Consider the following 18347-nt stretch of genomic DNA (forward strand, 5'->3'; position numbering starts at 1 on the left):
AAAAGCTCATGAGATAAAATGTAGAACTCAGATGTTGTTTTCTAAACAAAAATGAGAAATTTGTCTATGGATATTGCATTTATTGTTTATCTTTTTGAAAAACATTTTCTAGTTATACAGTAATTCTGAGATGTAGTAAAATTAATTTTAAACCATAGGCTTTTGTAAAAGTAAGACTAAATGGAAAGGCAAACAGGTGATTTTGAAATGTGGTAGTGATGTGGTAAGAAAGCACATCTCTAAAATGAACTTTCAGTAACGCCACTGTCAGATTTGCTTTTTCATCTTGTCTTTCTTTATTCCCTTTGAAATGTCCTATTTCTACCATGACTGATACTTTGCTGTCTTGGATCAAGGAGTTCACTTGTTTTGGAGAAAATAAGTCATGCACTTTTGGAAGGGTTTTTTGCAAAAGTTTCAGGGACTCTTTTGCAATATTCATAACAGCCATCTATAAAGGAAATATTATTTTTGGTCAGTGAATCTCCATGTCTTATGTTAGAGTTTCAAATAATCAGGGCTAAGCAAAGCAGGACTTCGACAAAAATACTGATGGTAGTAACTAGTCTTCATGTGCTTCTATTCTATCATCTGCAATCAATTCTAAAGTTTGACAGATGAATAATTATGAGGGATTTTTCTCTTTTTTCTTTTTACACAGCCTTGGTTGTTATAATTTTGTCTTACAGACTCATAGGGCAGATCTTCAGCGATAGATATAGTAAACTATTGACCTCATTGGAAATAAAGAAAAAGAAAATCCCCTTATTCCCTTCAGATAATTATCATTAGGTATCTATTTAGAGAGCCAGAAAAAGTGTAAAGTTTAATACAGTTCCTGAAGCATCTTTGATTTAATGGAAGCACAGATACTCAGTTGCCAGGAAACTTGATAGCAAGAATGATGACCACCACTTAAAAGGTCTCATTTTGAAAAGTATTTACAGAACCTGATTGTGACCATGATGGAGTGAATACAAGCATGAAATTCTCACTTTGCCTAATTTCATGGTTGTGAAAAGCAACATAGTCTAACACATTTTCCACAGTTATGTGTGCATATAAAACCTCACAGATAAATTTGGACTTGACTTCTAAAAAAGTAAAAAGTAAAACCAACTCAGAATGACAAAAGTCTATTTGTATACTTCCCTTCTTTTCCAATTAAAATAGAAAATTATTTTAAGAGTTTGATCAGGGAATTGGTACTACTGAGGAAACTTTTGGTTTTTATTTGTTTGAGATTTTTTTCAGTATCACTGCACTGTAGGAATAATATTGTAATATAAAATGTTTATATTGTTTCCATTCTTTATTTTCATATTTTATTTTATTTTATTGTGTTGTATTTTACTTTATTTTAATATTGCATTGGCCAAAGTCAACCTACATCCAGTGAGGGATAGATTTTCTGTGCAAAACTGCATTCTACAGTTAGTACTACCTGCAGAAGAGGTGTGGAATATAAGAACTTGAATGACATGGCTAAAATTGGATTACAAGTGGGTTTGTGTCCAGGACTTCTTCTTTCTCAAATTAATCCTATCAGTAGGAAATTGCTGTTTTCCTATCTGAAGATCAGAAAGACCCTTCCATAGAATCATAGTTTTCCTGCATACTACCCTTATGACATTGAACAATAAATATTTTACCTGATTCACTCTAATTATTAGGTGCAATGAATTGAACTTTTTCTCATCAGATGTCCCTAGCTTGTAAAGGACTATACTTGTTAAAGACAACTTTAACTTGAATGGCTAAAGCTGAATTTTCTTTTTTCTTCGTAGAGACAAGGCAGGAGGTCCACAAAAAAAATTATTATTTCTGGTTGTTGGGAGCTATCCATTTAAATGAATGATTCATGGGTTTTCTGCAGGAGGCCTTTACTCTAGGTCGAACAGGTTCAAGAATAAGCTATAAAGACAGGCAAGAAGTATGAAGAATCAAGGCAGAATGCAAGTGTTTTAAATTTTATTTATTTCTATTTTTTTAAACTCTAATGCTAAATATGCTTTAAAGTATTTAGTTCTATAGTCTGCAACAGCAACTTACATGAAACCTGTTTTATCTCGTGTGTACCTTCCTTTTTTTGTAATAACTATTTTTGGGAGGAAAAGGTCTCCCAGCAATCATGTCTGGCTCAGTCCTAGTGAGTGTTTCATCCAAACCAAACTTGAGAACAGAAAGAGACTTTATCTTTTTTTGTTGTTATTTTAGAAGAAACACTCTATTTTTATAAACCTGGATATATTTATCTAATCTGAGATGCTCTGATGAGGAACAAAATGATTAAATAAATAAATAAATAAATAGAGAAGATAATCACTTTAAGGAATGCTTTTTTTTACACACAATCAAATTTAAACTTCAAATTTAAATTTCCCTCCTGATTGGAGATCTGTTAAACTTCCTGTTTGACATCTTCTGTAAGTTTCAAATGTCCAAAAGAGCTGCTCAGTGCATTGACTGAGGTCAGAGATCTTCATGCTTCTGCTCTATGCTCAAGATCATGACACTTTCATCCTTACACAAAAGAAAGCTTGGCTAAGCTTGGCTGAGCCAAGCTAAGTAATACAAGTGATACATACTGACATGGACTTTAGATTGCTCATTTGGATTGCTCCCTTGTAAAAGAGTATTAAATGATAAGCTAAGTTTTAATAACTGTGTGGTGCAGTCATAAAAAATAGCTAACAAATTTTGAAAATATTAATTTAATAAGGTTTAAAGTATGTTGTAATTATAAAAAATATATTGTGAATATAAGTAATGTGTAATGTCATTCATTACTGCCTGGCAGTTTTTGACTTGATAGTTTTGATAGTGTGGAGCTAGTTCTGACCTAATTGGGGCAGAGTTAATAAATGGTGGTTACATTGTATAAAAGGGATGTCTGCATTAGTTTTTCCATGGTTGGGGAGGGTGTTTTTGAATTTTTCAAAATGGAGCCAGTTTTCTCTTTTCCACCATTTTTTTATTTTGTTAAAAAATTCCTCTATTGTATAGGTTCAAACAGTTAGTAGATGACCACTGACTTCTGACTTTATAGGGAATAGGGCTATGGGAAAATTTGGAGTAAAGCTGATCTGGATACCATATAACTAGCCCTAGCCTACTGCTGAAATTGAGGCAGAGTTACAGAGAAAATAGATGCTCCTTTAGATTAGAGAGAACATAGATGTGCCTTTAAAACTGGAGAGGATGGGGTGGGAAGATGATAACACTTCTACATATCTTCTGGGATGTCTCTTGATCCTTATTGGATGAAATTCCTAACTAGCTGTCATTAAAAAATGTCTGCCCAGGACATAAAGGTGGGAAACAGCAGTGCTTTAGTGTAAAAGAACAGAGATCTTCAACTGAATCAATTTTAACTTTAATTTTATGATCTTCATTGGTGTCTTTAATTCTACATGTAAAAGACTGTGAAGTTATTTTCAGTAATAGCAGGTCCCAAGGTATTTGAAATTTATACAGACATCCAGTTTCTTCTTTTACTGTTTTGATCTAATGGAAATTTTTCGTTGTATCTGTATGAACTGTATATATTCAAGAAACGTGGAAAATATTTAATCTAGCCATTTTAAAATTTTTTTTCTATAAATGTGAATATAATTTACTCCTTTTTTCTTGTTATTCTGTGATCTGTTCCACCTAACAATCTTTCTAGGGTGTTTTGAGTATTGAGGAGTTAATGTTTCAATATTGCTTTCAAAATGCAAATAGCACATAAGGATTTTTCACACTAATAAATTTATAACTGTGATGTATCATTTCCTGACATAGCAGTATAAGCAATACAATATCAGGGTTATGTTTGACCTTGAAGAGACTCAGTGATACTTCTGCAGCTTTCCTAAGATGGATAAAACTGTTATCTGCAACTGTGTTATCTAGCCAAACTGTGGCAGTATTCTCTCCCTATTATGACTTCTGTTCAAGCCTTCAATAATTAATTTATTCAATTGAGATGCTGTCTATTTTTTATTCAACTTCCTAAAATTAACATTATGCACAATGATTTTATTTAATTTTTTAGTCATATGCCTTATCAAGCCAAATACTAAGCTTTGACAATTAATAAAGACAAACAGCAACAAAACAATTAGATGACTTTGCTAACAAATTTCTAGAATATATATTTTATTTCCATTTTTGGGGAAAAAGAAAAAGTGTAGCTAATATTTATTTCATTAAAAGAGGCAGAAAATATTCCAAATATAGAAACTGATGGTTATGGTATTATAAGAAATCTATATTGAACAGCTGTAAACACATCAGCAGGAGTCATAGGGGTGTTTTTAATTGGTAGCTATTGTCAATCATTGATATTTTCAATTGTTTAAAAAGTAGCTAGCATAACCTATGCATGAAATTCTTTATCAATATATGTTACATAGACTGAGAAGAGAAATAGACTTACTAGGTAAGGGCTGTCTTTTTATAACATTTTTTTCTTTGTGAAATAAAACACCACTTTTCAGTGATGACCTATCCTTGTAATATTCCAGCCTGTCACACTGGCCACAGCTATGACACAAATAGAACATGATAGTACTTTGTGCTCCTGAAAATGTGGAGATGCTGTAGCTGCTTTTACTGTCTTGTTGCTGATGCTGGTTACTGAGTCAGAAGAGAAACAGAAGAAGGAAAGGGTAAAAAAAAAAAAAAGAAAAAGGAAAAAGAAAGGAATTTGTCATCGACTTAGATGTCTGCCATTTGAATGACATTCTATTTACTGTAAGCCTTGTACGCTCCTCCTTTTTTGCTAATAAAAAAAGCAGGGTTTTTTTTTAAATCATTCTTACCTCTGCTGAAGGCAGTTAAATTATCACTGCCTTATTCCTGAATCTAACCCCATGTTTCCCTTTGATCATATTCACATCACCATCATCTTTCAGCAATGTGTGCACATTTTTCATATTGGATACCCCAGATAAGTAAATTTTATGTTCTCTTCAATAGACAGATAATCAGGGAAAGGACGTAAGATTTTCAAAGACATCCAAGAAGCAAGGGGCTAAAGGATCATCAATTCCACTGAGATAAGAGAACTTGTCTCCTTCAGATTCTTTGAAAATCAGGAATAGAATAAATGATTCTGTACTAAGTCAGAAAAAAAAATCTTGTTGAGGAGAAAAAATTTGGAGGTCTCAAGTCCTTTTGTAATACACTGCCTTTGTAACTGAGACACCAAAATGAATACATACAAACAGACTTCAAAAAATATTAGATAGAAAAACAGATATATCTCATTTTATCTTCTTATCAGCACTCATTTGGGTATTACATATCTGTCAGATGATATGACCCATGAGCTCTCTAGACACACTCTTGCTTCACTTTTGATGTATTAAATCAAACATGAATACTGTGTCGACTTTTCATTTGCTATGCTCATTTCTAATATTACTCACATGTCTTCATATAATTCATGGATTCATTTTCATAATTAAGTTGTATTTTTTTTCAAGGAAAAAATTATGCTTTAGTGTGAGATTAAGAAAAATTTGATTTTCTTCCTTAATTAACTATTTTGATGGAGGAATTTGGTGTAGCACAAAAAGATAAAATGTATGTAACAGTTTAAATATATCCATTGAAGTTGATCACATTACTATAGGATTGAATTAATGAGTGAATAAATCAGTGAAATAATACATAATCAAAATGAATATTTAAGATCCAAACCCAGTGTGATAAAGTACAAATCTAAATAGAACTTGCATTTCTTTGAAGTAGAATAAATCCATCTTTCTAACTGGTGTGCACACTTTGAGTGATGTTCCTTTTCATCACAGGACAATTTCTCATGCTAAATTTCATCTTGAATGAAACCACATGATGTGCAGAAGGAGCAAAATCAAATATTAGTTTTAAAATGCACTTTTCAGTGGCAGGATGATATATGTAAATTTATATATTAGAGCTACTGAAACTATTCACAGTGTTTAATGTAGCTGACAACCTTCCTGTAGTACACCTCATAATTTTTTTCAAGATATATAAAAATATGAACGTGCAAAACAATTATTGACACTTTTTCTCTCAACTGTAATAATGAGAATTATAATTTGAAGATTAAAATGAAGCTTTTTTATATTTGTTGCATGATGAGAATAAAGCAACTATTGTCCTGGAAAATTGTCATATCTTAATACATCTTTTGCTAAAATTAATTAATCTATAAAATCTCCTATCCAACGTCCTGTGTGGACAAGCCCAATCCAATTGACTGAGATGTGGTGATGTGAGTTGCAGAATGAGAATTCTGTTTGAACTCCTCCTCCCTGCTCACTGCCAGGTGAGCAGTCACTTTTTCAGCCAACCAGGCAGGTGATCAGGACTGGTGATACCAACAGAGAGAACACATCTCGAGTCTCCCTGTGCCCTTTGCAAGATTTCATCCAAAGGCTCCTGGCAAATTAATTAATCTGCCTGGAAAGAGGAAGCATTGCACGATATTGCAGGATCATTTTTCAGATGTGTTAGTCAAAACAAATTTCAGAGATAAACTCACTGCTGAATCCAGAAGTAATCTGTGCATGTGCCAAGAGCTGAAGACAGGGCATGGCAGCCCCATCAGAAGAAACAGGCAGGATATTGGCAGGAAGATCTGCAGTGCTGCTAGCACAGCAGGTGCCCTGGCTGTTACAGGCAGGAGATTTTGTTATAGGTGAAAGAGCAGTTTCTACTCCTTTCTGTGTTCATCTTTGATGTTGTCAGTGTTAAGGAATTTCTTACTTCTCCATCCCTTTAGAACTTTGCTAATAGCTCTTTATGGCTATGTTATAACCATAAAAAAAAATTGGTATCTGTAACCTAAGCTGTTTTCCCTGACAGTAACAAAATTCAGCTCACATCAAAACTTTGTTATTTAAAAAGAAAAATGCAAGGTGAAATCAACAAAACAAACTGTACTTTTGAGTGACTGACTCAAGAATAGACTTCACCCATGAGAGTTTTTGAGTCTTTTGACTTAATTCAACTTCATGAACACCTGCAGAATACCTCACCTGCTATGAACGGACTTCAAACCTGGGGACATCCAGCATAGTGAAACAGTGGAACAGTTCTTCACAAATGGTCATGTAATTTAAGCAACAATTCAAGCAAAAGTCCATGTAATTTAAGCAACTTTTTCAATGGTATCTAGCAAGTCTGTAAGGTCATCTGGGTGATCTGATATAGCTGCTAGATATGGGTGTAGTTCTAAAAAGGGATGTACAAAGCCTAAGGTTAATCTGTTGACTTTCCTCTTCACGAAGTCACTTAAAATGATCAAGATGAAAACAGGAGTGGAGGTGAGTAAATCAGGAATTCATAGTAAATCCTCCTCCTCTACAGCACGTCCTGCTCAAGGTTCAGAAAAACCTGCATTGTCAGGAAAGCTTATAATGGATTATAAGTAGACCTTTTCTTGTCTAATAGCTGAAAACTGGAAATATCTACTTCACAGTAGGTAACCAGTCTATAAAAAGCCAATAAAAAGGAGCTTGCCTCCTGAGTTTGTTTGGCACACATGGGAGGGAGGGATGGGGAATCACTACCTCCTGCCGATGTGTTACACAATGCTGAACAGGGACCAGTGCTGTGAGGGAGTGTTCACCTCTTCAGGGCTAACTGAAGGTTATCTTTTTCATTCTTTTGCTCTTAATTTAATTTTTTATTCTTAGTTGTGTCCTTGTAATACTTGAAGTACTTGATTGTGTGCTGCAGCAGCAGGGCCTTTTTCCCTAACAATGTTAGCTCCTGAATTCTCTCAAAGTCATGGAAGCAGAAAATAAAAACTTAACTTCTAAAAGCATAAAGAATACTATGAGCCCTGAGGGTTGTAGAATTATTAACGGTAATATTATCATTAACTTACATGCTACAAAACCTATAAACTATGATAACTTTAGGTGTGACTGCATCTTTTATGCAGTTTCTGTTTTCAAGAACCTTTGGCCTAGGAATGACAGGAGTGCTTAAAGCCAACATGGCAGCACTTTTAGCAGTAAGAATAGAGAATTGGTAATAGAAAGGAGCCCTTTTTAGATCCTCTGTGTCTCCTTTACCTGTGGATTCTTAATACCTCCTGGAAATAACCTAGATGAATAAAATACCTGTCTATAAAGTGCCCCTTTCTGTGCTGTTTTTACAAAAAAATGAGCACTGTCTTTGAGAAACAGTCCTTTTAATGCTGCTGAAGTTATTTTTTCTTCTGCATTCCTATTACGATACCTGTCTGACCAAAAGATGTCAGGCTCAGCAGGACAGTGAATCAAATTTTGAAAGCTGATAGATCTGGCAATCTCATTTAGTAACATTCACTGCTTTTACCTTAAGTCACTCTTTTTCCTGAGAGTTTTCCTGACTTGTGGTTTTGGCTACCCAAATCACACTACAGACTTGTGTTTAATGTGCAGACTATAATCTCCATTATGGTCACAAAGATAAGTGTCAGTAACCAGAGCAAGGTCATTTGTACATTCCTTACAGAGATGTTCTAGATGATGATCCAAGAGCAATGAGGAAACTCTTCTGGGATTTGTCTGGCCACAAAATGCTCTGAATATGGACCCTCTACCCTGATGTGCTTCTTGTCACATTCAGGTTAAATGTTTTCCACAGTATCTGGGATCTGCTGTGGATTATCTACATCTGTTTAAATATGCAGCCTTCTGACAGTTGTAGGAGAGTTCATGGCAAACACAGACGCATCTCTCTGTTGAATTCCTAGTCATTTGCTAAGTCAAAGTTTGTTCTCCACTCACTCAAGCTAAGACAACTCAGAAACCATTTTATATCTGTATAACTCCTTGATAGCTGCAATCAGTGGGGTCATTTTAGTGACTTTGTTTTCCAGGGTCTGGTCCTCCGGTTTTCTGAAAGAACTGTGATTGGGGAGATAAGATGTGTAAGCTCCACTGAAAGGCTGCAAAATGTCATGGGGGAAAGTAAAACTACTTTAGGGTGTAGTGTAAATCAAAATTGGGATTAGCAATTGAATCTTTTTGCAAGGATGTTTCTTTGCATTCAGTCCTTGTACACTGCTGTCGAAAGGAACAACAAATGTATATTTAATGTGTGTGTGCAATATTTCTGCATAGGACACAAAGGGGACTGCTCAGTGCACATGAAATGTGTGTGCAATATGATTCCTGAAGTAGTGCTGTAGCAGCCACATAATGAATTGTTTGCAGAGAGGTTATCTGGTTTCCTGCTTACTTAAACAGTCATCAAACATAAACAAACAAACCATTTAAAGTGCCTTTTGTAAAGGCTCTTTTGCTTTCAATTACTTTTGTGCACAGGAAAGATGATGGACTGACTGTCCTTAAAAGCTAAATACTTTAATCACTGAACTTGCAGCTAAGAATTACCTTCTGTTTATAACCCTTTCAATAAGCCTGTATTCTACCCTTCAATTAATGTACTGAAGAATTTATTATAGTAACTTATTTATTTATTTATTCATTTTATCTATTTATTTTGGTGATCTTAACTAGTCTTAACAAGTACTGACAAAAAACTTCTCTAAGGCAGAATATTCCAGCAATATAAGCTTTGCTTGTGATTGCTGTATAGAATTTCCCCCTTGCAATTAATAGCTACATTTTGTATTTCAGCTCGTTCTCTGAGATGTTGCCTTCATTAGGTGCACAGGTTTTACCTGGTTTTAAATTTTGCAGTATAATTTTGAGTGCATTACAGATGTTGGTTTGTAGTATAAGACAATAAAACCAAGACAAGATTGAAAGAGAGCTAAGGTATTCCAGCATCCTAGGTAGTTTTCTAGAGCTGTTCACAGGAGTGTGTTTGAGTGCTGATAAGGCACTAACTATAGTAAAAAGACAGGAGCAGAGCATAAGTATTGTTTTTCCTTTTCAGTCACTAAAGGATGATTCCTTCACACATTAGCCAAAAATGCAAAACCAAAGAACATTTTGTACATGTTAAAGTTTTCAAGATGCACATCTTAAGAGAGGTTTTTTTTCTTTAAAGATAAATTAAATACATCTGGTATTTTAACTTCTCTTTATTGTTTCTAAACTCATTAGAGACTGATTGCTTAGAAATCACAGCTGTTTGCTGAGGTCAATAGGAGCTGGAAAACCTATACAGGCCAATTTAACGCCTCATAATTGGTAATGCAATTTGGAATGTAAACTCCTTAGCATTTAGACAGATACAATGTTTGTAGAGGAAAACAATATACTGAATAGATATAGTTCTGAGCCATGTCTTTTACCCTGATGGTTGTTTTTCCTGCTTGACCTTTATTATGTGTGTTATTTGTTTTAATGGGTCCTATGACCTTGGAGGGGATTGAGGTGTTCCTCCTCACCCAACCTCACTAAAAAAAGGTACTACTTGAAATAAACTGTACTATTTAAACTAAATGCCAAAAATTTTTTTTTTTTTTGCCAAATGAGGTCATCACCTCTGTGGTACACATGGCCTCTTATCTTCCTGGCACTTTTACTTCTAACCTCAAATTGCTGTGCCAGTGCCAAAAGAAGAGAGCCACTGGAAAATGGTATTTTCATTGTCAGCAAGTGGAAATAAATTTGTGCCCTACTATGGTCTGAGAAAGATTTTTGTACATTTTTTTTTGTATGATAAAGCATATATCATATTTATTAAAAGTTATTCCAAAAATCCAAATTTGCGAGGAAAAAGCCCCAATTTTCCTTGATACATAAAGTTTAACTTTTATTGTATATACTGTGTACATCATTAGCTATACCAGGTAAAAATGTTTCATTTCACAACAGTGTAAGCATTGTGCTGGTAAAGAATATTTAAAGCAGGTGTAATGTGCCAGGAGCATCTCTGCAAACTCTGATTCACTCTAGACTGACGAGCACATAAAGTGTAAAGGTGGGACTTAATGTTATAGGTAGGTTTTCTATAAGGACTGGATAACTAACACAGGTGGAACAGTCTGCACTGATGGGCTGTTGTATGGGAACTTCAATATCTACATTTAACAGGGAAGAAAGATAACATTTGTTTACAGTTAGTTGAGTCTAAATGGGTACACAAATAATCTGCAGAAAATTCGGAAAATTATAGTCTAAGTATATCTAAAATTAGTTTTATTCACATATTGCACTTTCTTTTTATGATTTCAGCATGAAGGCTGAAATACTTGTGTTATCCCCTAATATGTTAGCTAGGCAAATAGTTAACACATTCTATATTGAAATATCAGCTGTCAGACTGATGGCATCCTATGGCACACAGTGCAATGAAAACTTTACAGAAGAGTAGTTTTGCAAGTATCTGTGGGACTCTGAAGAGCAGCTTGTATCTCACAGCCAAGACTTATCACAGCCAGAAAGGATTTTTCCTTTCTCTTCAGACGTGCCCCCCCTCCCGCTTTTCCCTTTTCCCCTTTCAAATCCTTGCTCCCTCTCACAGTTAGTGAGTGCTGCTGAATCCAATCCGCAGGCGAGGGGAATTTCGGTCCAGCTTTTTCAGGGAGCCGCGGATCCACACAAAGTTGGCTGATGTGCCATTCAGCATCCCGGCAGCTCTTTCTCTCCACACTCGCAATGGCAAAGCTTTGTGCGGATGCGCTGCTGGATGCTCTCAACTAAAACCGGCTGGGGGAACTTTGCAGGTTCTGGACAGCCTTTTAAAGGTAAGGATGCGAAAAACAGGCGTGCTGGAGAAGGAATCTGCGGGCGGAGAGCGTGGCGTGCCGGTGCTGTGCAGGCTGCATCTTAAGTCTCCTGCTCTGATGCAGGAGTCTGCGAGCAGTGGGTGGGAGGGGATGCTTTTGTACTTGAAATAAGAAGCCCCAGATTAAGTGTTAACGCAGCGACTACTTTGGAGCTTGTGACAAACGGTGCGGTGATCAAAGCTGTCTGAAAATGCCTCTGTCAATTATTTATCCGCTCCCAAGTTAAACCTAACTGTATTAAAAACAGCAGTAGAGGCCAGTAGCCCAAAGCTGCAAGGTGCTTTGAACATCTCTTCTCTTGCTGCTTTTTGAAGTCCCCTTATTGCAGTCAGTTTGGCTGAATACTCTTGAGAGAGCATTTCATGCACACTTATCTCTACTGGAACCTTTTCTTTTTCTATAATCCACCAAGGAACAGTATGTTTTAACAATAAAAGGCCATTTTTAATGCTCAAATCTCATACTGTGCCTAAATATCTTTTAAAAGACTACTTTTAGAGCCATATAGGTGTCTGTGCATTTAGGTTATAATTGGCTTTCATTCAAATGTTGTAATAGCTAAGGACTTCACTAAAATGTATATTAAAATTTAATTTCACTTGTAAAGCAGTTGAGGCTTTCTGCTTAAAATAATCTCTATTAGTAAGGTTGTTTTTACTTTTGCGTGGTCTGCTTCATCCCTTCATGTATCTGGCTGTTTCAGGTTAATGTTATATCAAATATCAGAATAACATGAGTAAATTTGAATATTGATGCTCATAGGCTATTTGGGGGTTTAGTACTTTGATGATAAAGTGGCTTTTGTTTCGTAATATTTTCCAAGTTTTTTTCAGTATTGTTTAATCTGAAAATGGAACATGAAGTGCATAGTGTTTTTCAAGTTTATTCAGGAAGTGTTTTAGCAAACAAACAGTACCCCAGCTACTGTAGATTTCTAGTGGTATGTATGTTAGACAAATGTTTGTGGCAGCATGCATTACTGCTTAAAAAGTTTCCACCTGAAAATAACTCTGAGAACCTTCTTTAGGAAAAAAGTACAGAATGCTTGTTTTCCCCAATCTTTAAATATTTCTTTTCAAATAACCTTCTTTTGAAATTTAGTGTGTAATTTTTGTCTTAAAATTGCATGCATTACCCCAGGCTGTTGGGGTTTTTTTTCTGCTCTTTCTTGCAGAAATATTTGACAGTTATTACCATGCATTTTCCAGTCTGAGGTTAGAGTAAGTTAAATCCCAAGCTGATATCAGATGAATTTTTCATTTTAAATTAGGTGTTCCAGGTAATAACATGAAGCAAAAAGTATGATTTTTTGCATACCACTGTTAGCATAGTTCATAGAAAGTATGAAAAGAGATTATATATTTTAATAATTAAATGACTTATGGAATTGCAGATTGATATTTTCAATGGTTTTTCATTACAGTTTCTGCCATTGAGGCAATGTGAGGGCTTTGAGAAAGATGGAGTGCTGTAATTACCAGGTGCACATGTTCATTAATCCTTCCTAGCTAGAAAAAGCTTCAAGTTCTCTTCCAGTGGCATATTCGTAAAGCTATAAATATCTGAATTGTGTCAGCCAAGAAGTCACACAGAATGGAGGCTCTTTTTGAGTTCAATTTCATGCACTGTTGCTTTGGTCTTGTGAGGAAGTGCTTTGCATTCTTCATGATGGATATTTGTCTTCTTCCTCATAAAAGTTCAGAAAACAAACAGTTATGTCATAGATTATTTAGTCTCAAGTATGTGTGAATAAATAAAGACAAGTATTCCTGAGCATGAAAACATGTAAAAATAGCCTTTTTAAGTGGAGACAAAACTGAGGAGTTGCTAAGATAAATTTAAATCCTAAACATAACATTTTAGTAAACAAACTAGGAAGGCTAGAGTTTAGAGTTAGGAAAAAGGATGCTAGAGGAACATCTACAATACTCTGCATTGGTTTTTTTTTTCCTTTATCTATATACTGGCAGGTTAAATAGCATGGTGATTGAATACTGCAGTTTTATTCTCTGACTTCCTTTTAAATACTCTGATATAATTGTCAGTCTTTATACAAACAGAAAGATTAGTAAATTCCATTTGTATCTCTGTCTATTTCCTTGTGGATGTCTATACATAAGCATTTAGGTATTGTATTTAATTACAGAGCATTAAAGGTAATTTTCATCAGATGTTATTTTTAATAGATATTTGAGGCATGCAATGGCATCTTCAAAATGTCTATATATAATTTCTCTATGAACATGCATATATGTGTGTGCACCTTTGGAAAATATTATTGTTAGCATTTATTGGAACTGCACTGAGATGTTGATTTTACAGTCAACTCCCTGTCTCCAACCTGCCATTTGACATATAGGACTGTTTCAGGACTACACATCAATTTGTTTGAAAAGCACTAAACTGTCTATTTCCTTCAGTCACAACTGTCAGTAATTTTAGACTCTCTTAGAAGTTCAACATTAAGGTCTTTTTTGATTACAAAATTATTCAGTTTTTTTTTTTCTTTTCCTTTCTTACAATGAGCTCAGAAAATCTCAAATAACAGGGATTGAGAAGAGGTCATACCTTGCTTGCACGTGAAAATGGTAGTTGTTATAAAAAAATACACCTGAAAGAAGGTACAGATGTTGCCTGTAGATAGTGCACTTCATTCACATTACCAGCCTGCATGGATTGCTGAGATCCAGTGCTTCCCTCCTCTCCTACAAAAGTGGGTAGAGACAAAGTGTTTGGATTTTTATTTTCCTCAAATAAGAAAAAAACCAAACAGTAGTGTGCCTCTGCATTATTCAGAGTAGAATGCATACAAAGGGTGAAATGGCAGAGGCTGGTGCTGTTCCTGGGCTCTCATGTTGGTGGGATGAGCCTCCCCTGCCCTGAGGGAGCTGTCCAGCATCAGCCCAGAGCCAGCAGCAGCCCAGAGCCCACTGCCCTCACCCCCTCGTCTCACAGCACTGGACAAACATGAAATAATTACGTCTCAGGATGTTCCCTTCCAGGGAGCTGTGAGTTAGATAGGAAATATATTACCTGGTGTGGATCATGGGCAGCTTCTTTAATGGTTTGTGGGATTTGGGGAATGGGTTCAGATCACCCTGTCAGACAGTGTCTCAGTGCATCTTCTTGACAGCATTTGGGCACAGTAACAGTGACATGGTTTAGCCTAAAGTTTTTATATTAAATAGCATAATTTTTGATAAAGATATTGTACTGGCTTTGCATGGCAAGGTTTTGGTAGCACAGGGGTACAGGAGTGACTCCCATGAGAAGCTACCAGAAGCTTGCCCCATGTACAACTGAGCCAATGTCAGCTGGCTCCAAAATGGACCCACCACTGGCCAAGGCCAAGCCCATCAGGGACAGTGGTTGCACCTCTGGGATAATGTATTTAAGAAGTAGGGGGAAAAAATTCTGTGCAACAGCAGCTGGCAGAGGAAGGTGAGAATGTGAGAAGAACAACTCTACAGACGCCAAGATCAGTGAGTGAGGAAGGAAGGGGAGGAGGTTCTCCAGGCATCAGAGCAGAGATTCCCCTGCAACCCGTGGTGGAGACCACGGTGAGCCAGCTGTGCCCCTGCTGCCCATGGTAATTAATTAAGCTAATTTCCCCAATGTTTGTTTGTATTGCCCATGACAGTTAATTGGTGAGTGATCTCTCCATATCCTTATCTCAGCCCAAGTAACTTAAATGTGTCTCACCTTCCTGGCTGAGGAGGTAAGAGATAGAGTGACTGTGGTGGGCACCTGGCATCCAGTCAGAGGCAACCCACCAGAGGTATGTCTTTATCATTACACTTTTGTTTCTTGCATAGAAACTTTTTTTTTTTCATTGTTGTATTGATTATTCAAGGAATATGTCTTTTTCATGCCAACAGTCTCTTTGTCTACCTCATTTTGGTAGGGTTTTAAAATTCTTTTTAGCTTGGTAAATATTTGATTACTTCTCCCTGGTAACAACAACCTGTGGCAAGACTAAAGACACATTTAGGCACAACTTTTTTCAGGTTCATCAGTTCTAATGATTTGCAGGGACATTCCCTTTCCCCTTTCCCCTTCCCTGTGGAATTCTGGGCTGCCGGTGCCCATTTCTGGCTCATGTCCCATCTCACCCACCACACCCAGACCTTCCTGGCCAGGGCTGCTCTCAATCTGCCCATCCCCAGTCTGTGTTGTTACCAGAGGTTGCTGATATGTTCATCTCATTCTTTTCCTGCTTGATGTTATCCTTATTTCTTCTCTGCTTTTGGTTTTGGCCACTGGTGGTGACTGGCTCAGTGTCTTCTTAGTATTTGTTCATCAGAAAACAGCTAAGACATTGCTGCTACATCCAGCATGCATTTAAGGAAGATTAATGATGTTTTACTGAAACTATATTCTGTCTTGGATACATTTTATTGATTTGTTTTATTTCTTTTTGTTTTCTTCTCTTTACCCATTTAAAAAAAAAGTTTGGTAGAACAGATGAATATACACTTTAACATTTTTGGACTTATGGACAGCATAACAACTGTAAAATTAGCTGAAATTATTTATGGGTGAATAGAGTCTTCCTGATATTTTTTCATTAATTCTAGTTTTCCAGCCTCATCTTCCAAAATGCTGACTATTTACTCAAAGCTCCATGTCAGGGCAGAATGAGAAATTATATTGTGCAGAAAGCAGTAAAACACCTTCACATTATGTTAAGTGCACTGGTTAGCAGGCTGGTGCAATTTCATTGATGGACATTGAGTATGGGGCGAATTTGATCAAGTTGGAGTGGTTTAATAAATGACCATGCCTTTTGCAAAGTAATGTTTTTTTTAGTCTAACTTCTGTGTAGCCAGTAATGCAAATTTGCATTGCCTCTAGCAAAAGAAGGAGCTCAAGCTCAGTCTCTTACTTTTTGGTTGAATGTAACTTAATCTCTAGGCTATAACACAATAAGGGAGGGCCCTGTTTTTAAGAGAAAAATGGGATCCATAATTGCTTCTTGCAAGACACCCAATTCTATCACTTTGTGTTAGGCATATTCGTGGAAAACTTATGGGTTAAACCCCCATTTTTGGCACTTCATGCAGCCTGAATTTTACATGGCAGTGGCAGCATGCATGTGCAGGATTAGCCTGTCTGTACAACCAAATGGCAGCCTTGAATATTTCTGGGTAAAATCTGAGATCTGGACTCTGGTTGTGCAGAGGCATGTGGTAGTCATCAGACTTTTCAGCTATGTTGAAATGTTAGTGTGCATTATTGTCGATACATAATTATTTTCAAATGCATTTTTCCTGCACAAGGGTAGAAAGGAATATAGATAGTATGATTTTGGATGCCAGAAGAAGATTTTAATTGGTAATATCACATACATCTGCTTCTTTTCTCGTAGATTTTGCTTCTGTTTTGAATAACTTATTGAAATTCTGCTATATATGTATGGCATTTCTTTTGGGGGTTTTTGGGTATGTTTTTTTTTAAGCCTTTGGTTTGATTTCATTACTTATTTGCTTCGTGTTTCTTCTTTGTCGTCTTACCAACCTTTGAAGCTTATGGTGCAGCATTAACCACAAGGATTTTTCTTCCTTCTTGACAAAATCATTAAGCTAAGAGGCCAAGGCCTTTTGCTACCTGTGTTGTGATAAAAGTTGTGCTTATAAAGTAGTAAATGTGCTGACCTTGCTCTGACTAATGGTAGCAAAGTAACCACCATAATACACATCCCAGTATGGACTGTAAAGCAATCAATAAAGGTTTTTCAGTGGTTTGTAACAGTGCTTTGTACCAACAGCCTTGATGTTAGTGGGCAATTTCTGGGTTCTGACTCTCTTTGTGGATGACCATGACCAGCCTGATGCATCTTTGGATCGTCCAACATCTGCACCTACTTCGATTTCAGAGAAACAGCTGCTGTCTTGTCACCAGCTCTCTGACAATCAGTGCTGTCAGGAAACCCCTGCTAATTTTCTATGCCCAAGTCAGAATAGAACCAAAAGGGAAAAAACCCTCTTTTTCGGCTCTCCTTTATTCACTTTAGGAAGTGAAAATATTGTGATCCTTTCCTCATCCTGCCCTGTCCCTTCTCATCACTTGCCTTAGTTATAACATGGATACAGGCTGGAGGAACTGCCATCTCAAAGCCTCATGCCTTTCTGTCCATCACCTCTTAGCATTTTTGTTGCTTCTGGAAATGAAGATTAAAAAAATCTGTAGAGGCTGAACCATTCATAAATATCATTAGAAATTCTTAAACATCTAAATTTGCACTTTCAGTGTCCTTGACACTGCCTCCAGAAGTACAGATATACTGTTTGGAGACCATATACTCTGGACTTTCTCTCCAGTGGAACAGAGAAGATAAAATCGATGTCATAAATTCCATATGCAAAGTAATTTTACCTTATTTCATCCTTTTTAGACTTTGTTTCATTTGACAGCTTTTTTTTTTTTTTTTTTTTTTTTTTTTAACAGAAAGAGGCTACTCTTCACACCTTAGCAGTAAGAGGAACAGATTACACTTTAAAAAACCTTCTCTGTAATATTAGTGAAGTAGCCAAGATGAGTGATGTGTTAGTACCTATAAAAATTAATATATTTGTTCATATAAAATGATGCTTATTTAAATACCAATTTTTCTTCAAAAACACAATATTAGCAATATGATGAAAGCAGCAAGGTAAGAAAAGACAGGAAG

General features: G+C 36.0%; 1 protein-coding gene across 15 annotated transcripts in view; it reads left to right on the top strand.

Annotated features, from left to right (window-relative positions):
* DMD (dystrophin) overlaps positions 1–18347 on the top strand; it is a 1146493-nt gene that overhangs the window by 628074 nt on the left and 500072 nt on the right. Inside the window, exon 1 of one of the 15 annotated variants that reach the window (XM_014265186.3) lies at positions 11480–11635. The exons of the other annotated variants lie outside the window; for them this stretch is intronic. The gene's annotated coding sequence lies outside the window, so the exon portion shown is untranslated. Of the gene's footprint in view, positions 1–11479; positions 11636–18347 lie in introns of those variants that run through there. 15 annotated transcript variants of the gene reach the window in all.

The sequence above is a fragment of the Zonotrichia albicollis genome, chromosome 2 (genome assembly GCF_047830755.1).
Source record: "Zonotrichia albicollis isolate bZonAlb1 chromosome 2, bZonAlb1.hap1, whole genome shotgun sequence".
NCBI lineage: Eukaryota > Metazoa > Chordata > Aves > Passeriformes > Passerellidae > Zonotrichia > Zonotrichia albicollis.